The sequence below is a fragment of the Cibotium barometz genome, chromosome 48 (assembly GCF_041138505.1).
Source record: "Cibotium barometz isolate CiBa-2024 chromosome 48, ASM4113850v1, whole genome shotgun sequence".
Classification (NCBI taxonomy): Eukaryota; Viridiplantae; Streptophyta; class Polypodiopsida; order Cyatheales; family Cibotiaceae; genus Cibotium; species Cibotium barometz.
The window spans coordinates 45,128,712-45,145,915 of NC_141093.1; the positions used below are offsets into that span (position 1 = coordinate 45,128,712).

The window sequence follows — 17,204 nt, forward strand, 5'->3', positions numbered from 1 at the left end:
GGACCACATACAATTCCAATGGGGTTTCCAATGGTATGTGTTTTGTTTCAAAACAAACCGTGTATAACTTCATGAAATATGAACTAAGTGGGTCATGTCTTCACATTCATATGTTTTGAAGACTGGTGAAAACTCTGGCAAATTTGTTCCAACTCTCTAAATGCCTACAAGCCATCTTCAATCAATCCTCATCCCATCTTTCTTCGCACGTATCAATAAAACCCTATTAATATTTCCCTTTGTTACATTAGAAACACATCCAAAAAGGGGGATTAGGGCCTCTAAAAGCTTCCAGCACATCACTTGGATCAAGGCAAATCATCATCTTCATGAAGAGGAGGAATATTACAATGATGAGCCATGGAGATCCACAAGCCTCAAAACCATTGCCGTAAGAGCAAGGACAACAATAAATCCAAGAGCCATCGCAACAACCAAAGTTAAGTACCTAAGTAAGCCACACCACAAACGACCACTTCACAAAGTGGGTGTTAAATAATCCTAGTGTATGTCCCCATGACTTGTGTCAAAGATCGTAACCTTGGTTTTTTTGGGATTCACCTTCAATAGTGTGTGTGTGTGCGCGCGCGCGTGAGAGAGAGAAAGAAAGAGACAGAGAGAGAGTGAGTTTTAGCATTGTAGCCAAGCCAATGGACCACATATGATCCATATGGCGACATTGATATGCATTTGATCCTGCTAGCACTTCGCTCTATGTGTGTGTATGTGAGAGAGAGAGATGTGCTTGACTCGTGCAAGCACCTACCTACTTATATGCATCACAAAAGAACGGTGCAAGAAAGAATGAGGGTCCTTTTATAATGAAGCCAGGACCGTGTCCGCACTGACCAACGTAAAAAAAGATCCGAATATTCGATGGGGCTGCTGACTCTATGAAGTGCGAAGCTATGTCCGAGGGTCAATGAAAAACAGAATTATTGAAGCGGGGGACCTGCGTTTCAGCACAGGCTCAGCAGAAACCTTAAGAAGCCACAGGGAAATCTCATCTGCAGCAGTTCTACGTGCAGGCTTCTTCATCTCCTCTATGGTCAAGCTCACTGCACCTCTCAGGTTCGTGTTTCTTCAACCTCTTGGCTCTACGCAGTTTGTTTATGGAAATTGGTGAACCGCAAACCGGAAGCTTTACGCAATTCACACCTAGGCATATATATGTTTTGGTACTTTTGTGTTTTTTCAAAATGTGGAACCCTAAAAAACAGTAGGAACTGTTCGGTTTTTTCTGGTATAGACCTTGATTGATTGTATATGTTTCCTAAAGATACCTTTTAGGCGTCACCCGTCTTATGCAGAGTGTTTTTCCTCTTGCCTGCACTATTGTGATATCTCATGTGCATTTTTTATGTTCAAGCACCATGGTAAGTCTCCAAAGTATTCTGTCTCTCTGGCCTTCTTGATGACTACCTTAGCATATTTCACTACGGATCCTTATAAAAGTGCTAATGGTATTTTGTAGCGCTTGAGATGAGCACGAGCAACAAGAAACTATGATTAATGAGCCAATGGGCACGTAGTGTACCGGTGTGGGCTTGTGATTTGGGGAGGGGAGGTCCCCTGTTCAGATCGTTGCAGGCCCTTGTTGGTATTGTGTCCTGTTTGTTGTAACGCCTCCAGGTGGGAAGATCAAGCCACCTTTAGGCGGGTACCAAATTGTGACGACGTAGGGATCTACTCAAGGGGAAAAAAAACTATGATAAATTGATAGTAATTTTAAAAGGATGGAAAGATTGGAGTCTGGACATGGAGTGATAATGAGCGTGGGACAATTTTGTAATGGGAGCATGCCATCATATATCTCAATTATTCACTTAATCAAGCTACACAATGCAAGATGGCATGGATGCAAAGATAATGACAGCTACATGTGTTGTGTTGTACACCACATTGGGCCCCAAAGATGGGCCAACTTGCCCCCACCCCCTTTCCCTGCACCTACATACCTACGTACCTCCGTACCTTTTTGTCTTTTAATTTCTAGAGAGAAGTTACAAAGCTCTAAAAGAACTTGGTGATTTCTCACCCAAGCACCATAATTTCTACGATAAAGTAGAACAATCGACAATAGTTGCCAATGTAGATTCCTAGGTCCACCAATAGTTGTAACTACACCAGCTAGGTGTGAACGCCATCTCGTGAACAATATTCACGTCACACTTAAAATGTAAAAGCCACATTGCACATAACAACTAAATGATACATCATTGCACGAGATAATCTGCAAAAGAGACAAGCATTGCATGGTACACCACCACTCAGGCCGCAAACGGGCCGATCCCACGGCGCATTGAACGCAGGTCTTTTTTCGGAACCCTTTGATTTTGGAGGTGCCCACCAATTTTTAATGGTGGGCACCTTCCTTTAGAGCTCACACACTAATGTGTGTTTATGTGGTCAAATGGGTACCCAAAGATTGGGTTGCCCATACAGAGCCTTGGGCACTGGCTAGTGGCCGGCACCCAATTTTAATGAATGTGAACTGCTAAGGTTATAAAGTCTTAGAGAAATAAACAAAGGTTTAAATGAATAATTACCACCTGTTCACATGCCAGAAACCATGTCAGAATATAGGACATTTGCACTTCCGTTGCTCGTGAACTGGACACGTCATAGTAGGTAGTGTTTGACATCATCTCCTTCTTGCTAGCTTCCTGTTTGGTGTCCTATTTTAGCCTCTAGGGCTGACCATGTTAGTCAGAGGGGTTGGTCACCCCTCACATATATTTTCCCACATTATTCCCCATATTATGGAGTCTTGGGTATTTTCCCAGTCGTGGAGGTTTTTTATCACCAGTCGGTTGCCTACTCATGGGCGTATATATAGCTGGCTTGTCTCCCTCATTTCTCACTGCTTGCTTAGCATTGTTTGCTGCAGTCCCTCACATACGAGGTTCTCCCCTCTTGCTCGGGACATGTATTCCTTTTGGTGATGATATTGAGAGCAGGTTCTCACCTGTGTTTCCTCTCTCTCTCTCTCTCTCTCTCTCTCTCTCTCAGGAGTTGAGTAGATGGGCAGAGAGAGAGGGCATACGTGCATCAGGGCAGGCAGGGTTCAGGAGAGGTTTCTCCACTCTTGACCATATCTTGACACTCAGAGCTATTATTGAGGAGGGTAGATTATATGGCAGGAGGATTTACTGTTGCTTTGTGGATTTCCGCAAAGCTTTTGACACGGTACCGAGAGCCAGACTGATGCGCAGACTACAGGAGATGGGAGTGCCCACAGAGCTGATTTGGGGAATCATGGCTTTATACAGGACAGTTGTGGGGCAGGTACGTACTACCCAGGGTGTATCTGAGATGGTTCACTCCACTATTGGGGTGAAACAGGGCTGCCCCCTTTCCCCCACCTTATTTGGGATGTATGTGGATGAGGTTTCGGACTATGTAGAGCGGGCGGGTGACAGAGGAGCACAGCTAGCAGGGACATGGATTCCGCTGTTATTGTATGCTGATGATATTGTGCTGATCTCAGATTCTCCAGAGGGGATGCAGCGTCATTTGGATGCATTGCACATGTTTGCAGAGGACAGTGGATTGTCTGTTAACCTTGGTAAAACCAAGGTGATGGTGTTTAACACCACAGCACAGTGGGTTAGGAGGTCAATGCCCACCTTTACATATGGTCAGGAGACAGTGGAGTATACAGATGCATATACTTACCTTGGTGTGGTTTTTAGTGGCCCACTATTTTCCTTGAGGAGAGCAGCGGAGACCAGATTGACCAGAGCTTATGCAGCATTGGGGAGACTAGAGAGGATGTGTTCGCAGGTTCAGTTTCAGGAACCTCGAACAAAGCTCTGGCTCTTTGACACTTTGGTCACTTCAGCCATGCTGTATGGAGTGGAGATATGGGGACCCTCAGTGGATCACCACAGCCGAGCTGGTAGCACTGATGGATGGAGACGTATGGAGAGGTCCTTGGTTTCTATGATTTCCCGGATGATTAGGGCCAAGGCCTCCGTACCACATGATATTATCCGTGCAGAGATGGCTGCCCCCCCATTGGTAGTAGAGGCACTCACTCGATCAGTCTCCTTTATACATAGCACTTGGGCTCTCCCTAGAGACAGATATGCTCGCTTAGCCCTGGAGTCTTCACGACAGTTGGCATCACAGGGAGACGAATCATGTTGGTATGCACAGATGACAGCTTGGTTCCAACTGCATGGCTTTAGTATGGACAGGCTACCTCCATTTCAGTACTCCCTGGATGCACCCTCCCTCTCTCTCACACGGGCAGAGATTACCAGACTTATCAGGCTAGACTTGACTCAGCTGGATACTAGGAGGACATGGATACAGCCGACACACGAGCTTGGTACGAAGATGGCTTTCTATAGAGATCATCTTCTCCAGCTCACGGAGGATGGGTTTGTGATTAGACCCAGCTACATGGATACTCATCTTTCTCATGGGGTACGGTGTGCTATTGGTCAGATGCGCACATCCTCACACCAGCTAGAGATTGAGACTGGCAGATTCAGAGGAGTACCAGCTGAGGCCAGGATTTGTCAGCTGTGCCAGATGGAGCCAGAGACAGAGTTACATTACATATGTCACTGTCCGGTATATTATGAGATACGAGGCCGTTTTCACTGCCTGTTCAGAGAGGGCTTTGGACCACTTTCTAGAGTCATGAGATACCAGGATCAGAGATGCCTCGGATTGTACTTGCTAGAGCTGCGTAGACATAGAGAGGGTCTCCTGAGAGGGAGGGGATCAGAGAGGGAGAGACACCTACAGAGGCAGATTACAGACTTCTTTCGACCAGAGATTGAGCAGTCAGGTCAGCAGGCATTGCAGCTAGCCCCAGAGTACAGCCGCACCAGAGGTACACTGATTGATCGGGCTATAGAGCTGGGGCGGTCCAGGCGCCCCAAGATGAGAGGTCCATCTCGACACCGGCGGAGACTACAACAGAGGATCAGGACCATACTAGCACGGCATGGGAGACGTCTAGTCAGAGTACTCACCATGGAGGACATTGAGGATATCCGCCATCGACCGATGAGAGACATCTTTGGATAGTGATGTGTATGATGCTTACCTTTGTTGCTGGAGTTTTCCTCCCACATGTTATCCATTAGGAGCTCCTGGTACCGTACTTTTCCTCATAGTTGTTTCAGTTTCAGTTAGTTGTTTAATTGTTTTTAGCTTTCCTTACACAGACATTGTATCAGATCCACCAATTGTTGTAACCTTTTTGGTCTCATAGGTCATTTTGGCCTTTTGAAGACGTTAATATATCATTTCATTTCATTTCTCTCTCTCTCTCTCTCTCTCTCTCTCTCTCTCTCTCTCTGTGTTTCCACTTTCCCTTCTTCCGTTGCATCAGAGCGCCGGTGATCTTCAGTGTTGGATGCTCCCTTCTCTACCTCCTGCGTTTTTGCGTTTTTCAGTCGGTGGACAGATCTGTGTTTTCATGCGAAGAAGCTTGTGTTTCAAGGCAAACGAGGGCAGATTCATCCCCAATTTAGTGGGCTGTAGACCCTCTACATCAGGGTGTCGGTTGGCAGCCTCCAGGTGGACTGACGGGTGTTTTTTCCATGGCGACAGACCTGTTCTTCAGGCGGCATCTACCAGGGTTCCCAGGCGGCTGTTTTCAGGGAGTGGGCGGCAACTGAGTGTCCCAACCGGCTGCCTGTTTGGCCTGCTAGGGCCTGCCTTCCCTCGCCCTGTTCTTGGGGCTCTTTGGGCTCCCCTTTTGGCCTCTTCAAAGGGCCTTCTACTAGGCCCTAGGCAAGCGCCTTTCCTTTTTGGTTATCATGTGCCATCGCCCCCCTGATTGTACTTGTTCTTTGTAGCAGCTTTTGATCTGAGGCTTCAACGTTTCCATACTCTGCCCTTTCTACTGTCCCGAATACCTCTGTGTTTTCAGATTTGCAACCATGGTTGCTGCGTTTTTCTAAACTGCTCTTGCTGGTAGCTCTACCTTCACTTGGGCTTCATCTGATGGACCCGAAGGTACCTTCTCTTCAGCGTTTTTCCTCATAGGAGGTGTGGACACTGGTTGGCCTGAATTTTCAGGTTTGTAGCCCTTGATTGTGTTTTCTTCTCTAGTAGACACATATCACTTGCAGAGGGGGTTTCTTGTTTGGATTATGGCTATGGAGGCAGTTTGGTACTTGAGGAGGATTCTGAATTTCTGATTTCAGTCAGCGTTTTGCTGATTTTGGAGCATCTATACCTGTGTTTTGTTCCTGGCCTACACGGTTTCCCGGTTTCTTCATGTTCCTTGCCTTTTGTTGGCGGTGGAGTTCTGTTTTTTGCTGGACAGCAGTGTTTTGTCTACGTTTCGCTTCCCAAAGGAGTTTTCTACACTCAGAGGGGGCCTATTTCCAGCTACTTCACTTGAGGATCAGTTTCGGGAGCTGTTTTGTATTTGTGGAGACTTTCTTCTGTGACAAGAGTTTACAGATTTTGGAGGAGAGCAGTGATCTTTTCAGAGATCCCGAGTAGAGTTTATTTTGTCTGAGTCTATGTTCTTTGCAGTGTTTTCAAAACAAGGAGGGTGTTTTGCCCTTGAGGTGTGATCCTCTCACATGGATCATTTATTTGTTGCTGATTCTACTTATGGAACAGTCTTCTGCTCTCAATGATGCTTTTGAGGACTTTGTTACCACTCCGGTTTATATTCTTGCTTCCCTTTCTCATTGTGAGGAGTCTCCCTCTGCCTCTCTTTGTGATGCTTCTGAGGATGCCCCTCCCCCTGCCAGTTCTGCAGGTTTGTTGTTTTGGAGGATGGTTTTTTGGACCCAGTGGGATGCTTTGGATATGTGGTTGCTAACTGTGCTTGGGGCAAAGTGGTACTTCCAGAGTTTTTTGGATTTGGATCAGAATCAGGTTGGGCTTGTACCAGTCCGACGACATTTTTTTTTTAACAGAGGAGGATGTGGAGTCCTTTCATCTTGCGATGCCTACCTCAGTGGCATGTACTTATGTACAGCATTGGGCAACTCATGGTACAGAGTTTGGGCAGATGGACCCCATCTTTTCTACAGAGTCTTTACATCTTGCAATGCCGACCTTTTCAGAGGATGCTTTTGTACAACATTTGGCTACTCTTGGTACAGAGTTGGAGCAGATTGACTCTTTCTTTTGAGGTTTCCAGTGAGGAGCAGTTTGCTTCTCCCAAGATTGATTATATACAGGATCTAATCTTGGTTGGTTATGAGGTTTTTCATACCTTCTCCAGGCTAGATACACGACATTCAACTTCGGGGAGTGTTCTTACACTTGGGTTTGGAACCATTATTTGGAGCAGCACGTCGCAGCCTATATGGTTGTTTTCTTCCAGAGGAGCGGTGTACCTGGCAACTTGTTCTGTTGCTTTTGTAGCTAAGTTGGTGAGGAGATTGCTTGTGGACCTTTCTTGGTACCTGTTTCTACAGTCTTTCATCTTTGATCGAGGACGGCGTCTCTGGCTTCTTGGAGTTCACTCAGCATTCGGTGCTGAGAGGGGGTGTTAGACATCATCTCCTTCTTGCTGGCTCCTGTTTGATGTCCTATTTTAGCCTCTAGGACTGACCATGTTAGTCAGAGGGGCTGGTCACCCCTCACATATATTTTCCCACATTATTCTCCATATTATGGAGTCTTGGGTATTTTCCCAATCGTGGAGGTTTTTATCACCAGTCGGCTGCCTACTCATGGGCATATATATAGCTGGCTTGCCTCCCTCATTTCTCACTGCTTGCTTAGCATTGTTTGCTGCAGTCCCTCACATACGAGGTTCTCCCCTCTTGCTCGGGACATGTATTCCTTTTGGTGATGATATTGAGAGCAGGTTCTCACCTGTGTTTCCTCTCTCTCTCTCTCTCTCTCTCTCTCTCTCTCTCCCGTGTTTCCACTTTTCCTTTTTCCGTTGCACATTCTATCAAGTAGTCACATGAAAACAAGTCATGCGAAATCAGTTTCAAGCAAGTAGAGATGTGTGCATATGTGTTGCAATGGATATAACTCCCATTTTGTAAATAGTAGGTATTTCTGAGCATGGAACTGGCTCAGTGGGAAGCCTAAACTGGGATCCTTGACAGTGGGTTCCACATCCTGGCCACACTACGGGTGACAAGAGGCCTAGCCTCCCGTAGGTGACAGGAGTCCTGGCCTCAGTACGGGCGACATGAAGCTCCCTAGCCTCCCATACCTTTGCACGAAATAGGGGAAGACCAACTTGGGTGGCGGGAGGTTATATAGAGGCAATTAACTATGTAGGTAGGAGGTTGTGGCAATCTCTTCCTCCCAATAACAGTTGCCCTTAGCTAAAAAGCCTCCAAATACACCTGAGGAAGCTGTGGGTTATCTTTGAAGTAGTCTTTATCAACCCATTTTGTGTCGATAGGCAAATAGTTCTTGAACTTCGCAAGGTATCGCCTTGGAAGCTTGCTAGCAAGTAGCTTTCTCTCCTTATGAAACATAATTTGTTCAAGCCTTGCTTTTGCCAAAAAGCTATGCTTTTGCTTTTGCTCTTTCCTTTTTCTCTTTTTACTTTTATTAATAAAATATTACTCACCTTTTGATAAAGTTCTCGTGTTTTGCTTTTCTTGCCTTGGTTTTTGGCCTTAGAGTTGCTTTCTGAGAAAGCGGCTTTTAGCTTTTTGGTTCGGCTCATTCTCCTCTTGCCAGTGGTGCCCCTGGCTCGCGGTCAACGCAGTTTGACTTTTTGCTTTTTCTTGCTTTTTGACCAAGTCTGGTGCTTTTTCTTGAGCAAACATTAAGGTCCTTGTTCCCATGTTTTCTAGTGTCCAGGCAAGGGTTCCATCATGTGAAATAGAGCTAGGAGGGCCAAATAGTTACATAAGCTTTGAAAGGCAACAGATAAAGAGAAGATTTAGGTCATGAGTAGGGCATAGGAGGATCCCAGAAGGCATCCTATGGATGCAAGAACTTGTCGACAAGGCACTGGAGGTGCTAGTGGGTTGGTCAGCAGCAAAAGGTATTTTATTGTCTCTTCTACTGGTGGACAGCAGGTCGGCTAGATTGGGGACTCTCATGGGGCCTATAAAAAGCTTTGCCAAGGAACCGTTTGGTCATCTGACATCTTAAAGGTGTTGGGTCATAGAATAGGGCATGCCTAGGGTTGCCAAAAACATGTACCTATGTACTATATGAATATGGATGCAAGAACTGGTCGGCAGGGCATTGGAGGTGCGGCTGGTCAGGAGCAAAAGGTATTTTATTGTCTCTTCTGCTGGCGGACAGCAGGTCGGGTAGATTGGGGACTCTCATGGGGCTTATAAAAGGCTTTGCCAAGGAACCTTTTGGTCATCCAACATCTTCAAGGTGTCACGTCATAGAATAGGGCATGCCTCGGGCTGCCAAGAACATGTACCTTTTTGTACTATATGAATATACTGAAAACACAGCTCTCTCTCTCTCTCTCTCTCTCTCTCTCTCTCTCTCTCTCTCCATCTCTTCTTTGCGATTTGCATTAGGTTGTTCTTATGAAAGGTGTTTAGGGCTCACAGACCTTCTGCACATGTAACAAATATGTCATGTCCACCCTAAATCGGGCCAAGTACACCCTAAATCGGGCCAGTTCCACCCTCAATTGGGCAAAGTCTACCCTCAGTTGTTCCAAGTCCCATATTTTGTCAAATCAGCAATCACCTTCTCCATACAGTTATAATCAGCAATCAAATCGCTAACAGAGGCTTTGGGCTGCGTGTTGTAGAGCCTTGCATTATGTGCAGGATTGTCTGTACAGCTCTGTCCATGCTAGAGAAACATACAGTTCTTTTGTACTTCTCTCAGATTGTGTGCGATTTTTTTTTCCCAGCTAAGCGCAGGTGTCAGGTTGCTTATAAGATGTTGGGCTGCTTTTCATTATTGCTTTACCCAAAATGCTTTTTCAATTTCTACTTTTCTTTCCCACTTTGGCTCAAGCATTTACTATTAGCTTTTCATTCTGCTTTACCCTTAGCACCTGCACACACACTCTTAAGGTTAGAACATAAAAATAACAATTGAATTAGGTGCTACACGCGGAAGCTTTGAGAGTCTTCTTTCAGCCCTAAACACCACTTAGAACATGCTGATGCAAAAACGCGGACAGAAGGGAGAGTAGAGCGAGAGAGAGATAGCTGGAAATTCAATATATTCATATGGTACAAAAAGGTACCTAGGTTCTATAGCCATAGGCTGCCTTCCATGAAAAGGTGGAAACACCCCAAAATAGTCCTAATGCTGATCCACTCCCTGGTGGAGTGAATGAATCAATCAATGAGCACATATGCCTATTTATAGGCCTCTTGGACACTTGGAGTGCTGGCCGACTACTGGTCGGCCAGCTGACTGGACTATAAATCATATATGTTGATGCGCCTGCAGCTGACACACCTCTGGTACAGCTGACAGCATCCTTCATGCAGCCGACAGTCCTTTCATGCAGCCGACAGCATTCATCTTGCTCTTCTACGCATGTCTGGTCCCCTTGGTCCTTCTCCTAGTCCAACGCTTGCCACTTCTGCACTTTACGCTCCAAGTCCTGGTTCTAATGATCTTTTTCTGGTTGCCCCTTCTGGACCAGCTCCAGAGAATGTTCATGGCAATTCTTGCACATGACATCCCCCTCTGCTAAACTTGATGACAGGATTCCAACTTGTTCTTGGATGACTGTCATCATCCCATTCTGTTCCCTGAGTCCCTCTGCATCCATCCATCTATGGCAACCCTTTTCACTGAAAACTCGGCCCGGTCTCCAAAACCACTTTGACTCTGAAAAAGATCTATGCATCTGTTCCATCCAGTCCCCAATCCGTTCTTGCCCCGACTCTGAACACCCTCTTGGTCTTCATTCCTGAGAGATGAGTCTGGCACTCCACCCCTTGGAGGATAATCCTCCCTTGGGACCATTGCCCGAGAACCTATCTGGCTCACAGGATTGCCATCCCCTCTGGCTTTGTGGAACATCAGCAACAAACCTCTTGGGAGCTCTTGCCGATCTCGTGTTCCTTGCCTTGGGCTTCGTACCCATGCACTTTCTTGTACCTTGGACGTGTACACCTTCATATGGGACCGAAAACAGCCTTTAGCCTTGTTGAGCCTGATGCTCTGATACCAATGTTACATGTGAAAGCTCTGAGAGTCTACAAACCTCTTGGGAGCTCTTGCCGATCTCGTGTTCCTTGCCTTGGGCTTCGTACCCATGCACTTTCTTGTACCTTGGACGTGTACACCTTCATATGGGACCGAAAACAGCCTTTAGCCTTGTTGAGCCTGATGCTCTGATACCAATGTTACATGTGGAAGCTCTGAGAGTCTTCTTTCAGCCCTAAACACCACTTAGAACATGCTGACGCAAAAACGCAAATAGAAGGGAGAGTAGAGAGAGAGAGAGATAGCTGGAAATTCAGTATATTCATATGGTACAAAAAGGTACGTAGGTTCTACAGCCATAGGCTGCCTTCCATGAAAAGGTGGAAACACCCCAAAATAGTCCTAATGCTGGGCCCACTCCCTAGTGGAGTGAATGAATCAATCAATGAGCACGTATGCCTATTTATAGGCCTCTTGGACACTTGGAGTGCTGACCGACCTGACTGGACTATAAATCATATATGTTGATGCGCCTGCAGCTGACACACCTTTGGTACAGCTGACAGCATCCTTCATGCAGCCGACAGCATGTCTGGTCCCCTTGGTCCTTCTTCTCCTAGTCCAACGCTTGCCACTTTTGCACTTTATGCTCCAAGTTTTGGTTCTAATGATCTTTTTATGGCTGCCCCTTCTGGACTAGCTCCAGAGAATGTCTATGGCAATTCTTGCACATGACATTAGGGTTCGGATTTATACCTACCTCCTGCAAAACATAAAGAGCAAATCTTTAGTGAACCATAAGGTTAGATGCACAGGTTTTTTGTTTTTCACAAGTCAGACACTATGTTGCCACGCTAGTTAGTGTCAAAGTCACGCAGCAGCAGCACGCACACCACCCTAGGGCACTGAGCAACGTCGGTGGCTAGGCTCCCATCTCCTAGTTGTTGCTCCCCCCCAAAATCTTGGCCGGAGGAGATATCTATGACAAGGTGCCACCACACCCTATATATGGCTCTTCGACTTCCCATGCTCTTGCATATGGGATAATCCACCACAAATTCTAGTCATGCGATAACCCGAGAGTAGCTACAAGAATTGCCACCTCCAACACCCTCCTTCAATTCAAGCACCACGATCCAATAGAAGTTAGGACTGCCCAGGACCACAAAGGCTGAGCTCTGATACTGTCATGTGCATACACATGTACATGCTAATCTCAGGGCTAATCCTGGAAGCAACATGATAAAGACTCACTAGAACCAGATATTTTGGAGCATTGAAGTGCAGGTTATGGCAAGGGATGGACTGGAGTGGACACAGGGACCTGTCGGCTGAGTGGAAAACCTGAAGAATTTGAGTCAGCTGTAGTAGAGTAGGTCGGGTGCTTCATTGAAGAGATTGGTGTCCAGGCGGCTGGCCGAGTAGCAGTCGGCTAGATCTCTAGTTGTTCCAAGGCCTATAAAAGGCACTTTTGCTCATCGTTTTGTTCTTTCACTCCCTCTTGGGTGTGGGTGTAACATGTAGCGAAAGTATTTGTAATTTAAGGATCCTGGCACACAAATTCTCACACCGTCTTCTCTGTATCCTGAGTTTCGCGAGTTTAGCAATCCACTTTTATGACTTCAAACTTTAAGAGATTTGAGAGAGAGAGAGATAGAAACTGTACGCCGTATGGGGTCCCGAATTACCCCTAAAGGGTCCCCTATCCTCTTACTGGAATAATATTTGCTTTATTTCTTTGAAGAGACTGACTATGGATTGACGATAAGCCAAACCCAAGATCTCTGAGGACCAAGAGTCGGGCTGAACTGTACACGGCTGTAGAAGCACCAATGATGATCAATCTCGAGCTTATGCACTCTTCCCAATGGATGTAGGAAGGCTGCAAATCTGAGGCTGAGAGAAGGGGCTGATTGGGACTGTTCTAGGCTATGTATGAATGCTGTGTTTTACCTTCACCAAGTGGCTGTAGCAAAACGATGCAAACAAGGATGCTGAAAACTGTATGAATGCTGAAAATGCAAGAGGATTTGTAGGCTGAATGCTGTAGATGCTGCGTTTTACTGAATGAAGGCTGAATTGCTCAAACGTTGATGCTCCTATATGTTGATGGGGAAAACGCTGAAGGTTGATGTGCTGAATTCTACAATCGCTTACACTCCTTGTGCTGAAGGCTGCAAGTGTTGAGGTCTTCAAGGCTGATTATGATATGAATGATGTGCGCAACTATTTATATGGACAAATGATGTTGGTCGGTTGGCTACAAAGCTGGTTGATTGCATCTGTCCTGGATAAAATGGATAAATGATGTAAAAATGCCCAATTATACAACTCTGGTTATCGCATTGGATGATTGTGGGCTCCTTCTGTGGAAACCCAATCTCGCCTAGCAGCCTCCGCAGCCACACAACCTCACAAGCAGCACCACAAGCAGCCCGGTACTCTGCCTCTGTCGAAGAAAGGGCAATAGTTGGCTGCCTCTTGCTGCTCCAAGAAACTGCTCCTGAGCCGAGGGTAAAACTGTATCCTGAAGTAGATCTCCTCGTGTCTGGATCTCCTCCCCAATCTGAGTCACTCCAACCTTGGAGCCTGACTCCATCCCCTCCTGTGTAAAAGAGTCCTAGATCCTTTGTACTTTGCAGATACCGCAAGATCCGCAATCCTGCATCCCAATGAGACTTCAATGGCGTCTGCATAAAAGAGCTCAACAGCCCCACGGAGAAGCTCAAGTCCAATCTGGTGTTCAACAACCAGATCAATGAACCAACCAACTTCCGGTACTGCGAGGCATCAACTGGCTCACAAGGATCAATAACGGTTAACTTTGTGTTCAGGTCCATCGGCGAAGTAATAGGCTTGCAGTTCTCAAGCAACTCATGAACATACCGCTGCTAAGAGACGAAAAACCCCCTTTGGGTCTGCCAGATCTCCAATCCCAAAAAGAAGTGGAGTAAGCCTAAGTCAGTCATCTCAAACTCCTTTGACAAGGCGGCCTTCGTCACTCCAATGTGCTCCACATGACTGCCAGCGAGAATGAGATCATCCACATAAAGGATGATAGTCGTGACCATGCCGCGTTCCCGAAAGAGATACAGGTTCGGATCTGCAACCGATCTCTGAAATCCAGTCCGAACAAAGAATGAATCAATCTTCTGATTCCAAGCCCTGGGAGCCTGCTTAAGGTCTTACGTAACCTGTAAACCATCCCTTTAGATTTTGGAGCAATAAAGCCTGGAGGCTGCTCAACATACACCTCCTCCTGCAGGTCATACAAGGCCTTACGTAACCTGTAAACCATACAAGGCCTTACGTAACCTGTAAACCATCCCTTCAGATCCTGGAGCAATAAAGCTTGGAGGTTGCTCAACATACAAGGCCTTACGTAACCTGTAAACCATCCCTTCAGATCCTGGAGCAATAAAGCCTGGAGGCTGCTTAACATACACCTCCTCCTACAGGTCACTACAGGTCACCATTAAGGAACGTAGATTTTACATCCATTTGATACACGGGCCACCTCTGAGAAGAAGCAAGGGCAAGAACTGTCCGAATTGTGGACATCCGTGCTGTCGGTGCAAAGGTATCCTCGTAGTCGATGCCTGGCCACTGAGCATAACCTTTAGCCACAAGTCTGGCTTTGTGTTTGTCCACCGACCCATTAGACGCATATTTGGTCTTAAAGACCCATTTGACACCAATGACTGACCGCTTCGACGGCCTCGGTACCAACTCCCAAGTGTTGTTCTTCTCGATGGCATCAAGTTCCACCTGCATGGCTTTCCTCCAAGTATCTTGTGAAAGGGCTTCCTTTACGGAAGTGGGCTCTTTGTCCCGCATAATACGAGACATCAAAGCATAGTTCACCTGAAGAAGCTCCGCTGTATTGCTTTTATCCTGGACTCTGTGTGATCTTCGAGGGCCGTCCTCTGTGGTCCACTCGGAGGGTAACTCCGTGACACCTGACTCCCGAAGGGTGTCTAACAACCACCTAGGTACTCGAACAGATCGTGGAGCCTCCTGCGGTCGCGGGGGCTCTACTCCAGCTGCGGGCTCAACCTCCTGTACTGACTGAGGTTGATCAACTGGAATGATGGTCTGGGAATCATCATCAGACTCCTCTGGATCTCCAAGAAGTGGCTGCTCCTCGACAGTGGATACTGGAACATGCTCGTCAAAGACCACATCCCGGCTAACAACAATCTCGTTCCTGTCTGGATTATACAACCGGTATCCCTTGGAAAGAGAATTATACCCCACAAATACAAGCTTGCGGGACTTGGAGTCAAGCTTCCCCCTCTGCTTCTTCGGAATATGTACATATGCGTCACTCCCAAAGACACGGAAGTGCGAGACATCAGGTTTCTTGCCAAAGTATGCCTCAAATGGAGTCATATGGGGTACTGAAGTCGTCGGAGATCGGTTGAGGGTATGGACAGCCATTGCCACAGCCTCTCCCCAAAGTGGACGAGGAAGATCACGATGCTCCAGCATGGTCCTCGCCATCTCCACCACAGTCCTGTTCTTGCGTTCGACAACTCCATTCTCCGAAGGCGATCCAGTATTGGCCAGTTCCCTTTTTATGCCATGATCTGCACAAAATCTGAGAAATACAGTCGAGGAGAATTCACCTCCTTTATCAGCCCTGAGAGTCTTGACCTGAAATCCAGACTCTTTCTCCACCATCACGTGCCAATCCTTGAACCGTGCAAAAGCTTGGTCCTTCTGGGAAAGAAAGTAAACCCACGTGAATCTGGTACAATCATCAACAAGCAGCATAAAGTAGAGAGATCCTCCCAAAGATGGTGTCTGCTGAGGTCCACACAAGTCAGTGTGAATCAACTCCAATGGTTTCGAAGCCCGCCTGGAAGCCTGCTTCGGAAAGGATTCACTGTGCTGCTTACCACGTATGCAAGAACTGCAACGCCCTTGCCTACTACCAACATTTGGCAAGCCAACCACCATTTGGTCTTGGAAAGCTCGCCTCAATGCATCCACATTTAAGTGGCCAAAACGAAAGTGCCACAAATCTCCGACCTGAGAACCTGTCAACGAGGAGAGTGCAGAGAGCTTGTAGATACCATTCTCCACACCGCCTTCCCAAACAACTTGGCCAGTCTCACGGTCCCGTAGAGCAACTGAATGCTCCTCAAATTCCACCCGAAAGCCAGTCTTGCATACTTCATGCACTGACAGAAGATGAAAGCCCATAGCAGGGACATAAAGAACACGGGAAGCATGCTTGCCCCCCTTGCCGTCGGGAATAATCTCCATCCGGTCCTCACTATGTATCGGAATAGTGGAGTTGTCGCCAATAAAGATGCGACCTGACTGCCGTTTCAGATGCAGAAAGAAGTCACGGGATGGAGTCATGTGCCTGGAAGCACCACTATCAAGAATCCATTCTCGGGTATCCTTCGTGGTGAAGCCAACTGCCTCCTCGCTCGAAGATGATGAAGCGTCGGAGTCCATCATCTCTAAGTGCACAAATGTCGGAGTCTTTGCAGCTGAGGCTGAGGAATCAGCACTCTTCCCTGTCCGCTTAGGGCACTTCCTCCAATAGTGGCCTTTCTCGTCACAATCATTGCAGAATCTTTCGGTCTTCAGCTTCTCTCGTTCTGAGTTAGGCTTCTTCTCAGAAGACTTCTCCGGTGAAGCCTTCCCTTTGCCCTTGTTGTTATTCTGGCCTTTTGACCGTTGGCCAGTTAAGGCCTCCGAACCGCGACTGTGAGGAGGGTTCGTGAAACGTTCCTCCTGGTCCAAGACCATTGGCACAAGCTCCTCCCAGGTAATGGTGCTGAGCCTGCCACTCGTAATCAACGAGGAATAGAAAGCAGAATACTGAGCAGGCAAGTGGGACAGCAAAGTGATGGCCATGTCTTCAGATGATATCTCTTTCCCAGCTTGTAGGACTTCCTGCTGAAGGGCCTGCAGCTTGTTAATGTGTTCCCGCATCGTCGAGGACTTTGCAGGGTTCATAACCCGCATCTGCACTTCCAAGGAGATCCGGTTCATGGGTGATACCCTGTTATAAAGAGAAGCCAGCCTCTCGCCAGCATCATGTGCTTTACATGATTGATCACTTGTGGTGTGCAGTTGAGGAAAATAAATGACCGGACCCTCGCGTTGACACGATCCCACATGTGTGCCTG

The 17,204-nt window shown here is 46.9% G+C and overlaps 1 protein-coding gene across 1 annotated transcript in view; it reads left to right on the forward strand.

Annotated features, from left to right (window-relative positions):
• The first annotated feature begins 737 nt into the window (after window positions 1–737).
• LOC147611211 (WD repeat-containing protein LWD1-like) overlaps window positions 738–17,204 on the forward strand; it is a 55,334-nt gene continuing 38,867 nt past the window's right edge. The window contains exon 1 of the mRNA XM_086785878.1: window positions 738–1,071. The gene's annotated coding sequence lies outside the window, so the exon portion shown is untranslated. The remainder of the gene's footprint in view (window positions 1,072–17,204) is intronic.